The sequence below is a fragment of the Sinocyclocheilus anshuiensis genome, unplaced genomic scaffold, assembly GCF_001515605.1.
Source record: "Sinocyclocheilus anshuiensis isolate Anshui unplaced genomic scaffold, SAMN03320099.WGS_v1.1 scaffold1066, whole genome shotgun sequence".
In the NCBI taxonomy this organism is placed as follows: Eukaryota; Metazoa; Chordata; class Actinopteri; order Cypriniformes; family Cyprinidae; genus Sinocyclocheilus; species Sinocyclocheilus anshuiensis.
Window position 1 is genome coordinate 55,735 of NW_015540890.1, and position 339 is coordinate 56,073.

General features: G+C 36.6%; 1 protein-coding gene across 1 annotated transcript in view; it reads left to right on the top strand.

The window, feature by feature from the left end:
- Nucleotides 1-339, top strand: part of LOC107688795 (FH2 domain-containing protein 1-like) — a 21,977-nt gene that overhangs the window by 3,907 nt on the left and 17,731 nt on the right. The gene's annotated exons all lie outside the window — the stretch shown is intronic.

The window sequence follows — 339 nt, forward strand, 5'->3', positions numbered from 1 at the left end:
CCTATAGTTGTAAAGCACTGCAGTTTATCTTTGGGTGCGATGAATGAAGCTGAAGTATTAGATGCTGTAGAATCTAAATTTGCTATTGTATTTCTGTTATCTATTTAATCAGTGAAGAAATTCATAAAGTCATTTATATTAATCTGTGAGGGAATATTTAGATCGGGTGGCGTCTGGTTATTTGTTAATCTAGCCACTGTGCTAGTGATTGTTTTGGTTATTTTCTATGAGTTTGTGGATATGCACGGCCCTGGCAGCTTGTAGAGCCTGTCTATAGCTGGACATACTGTTTTTCCACGCAATTCTAAAAACTTCCAAGTTAGTTTTTCTCCATTTGCG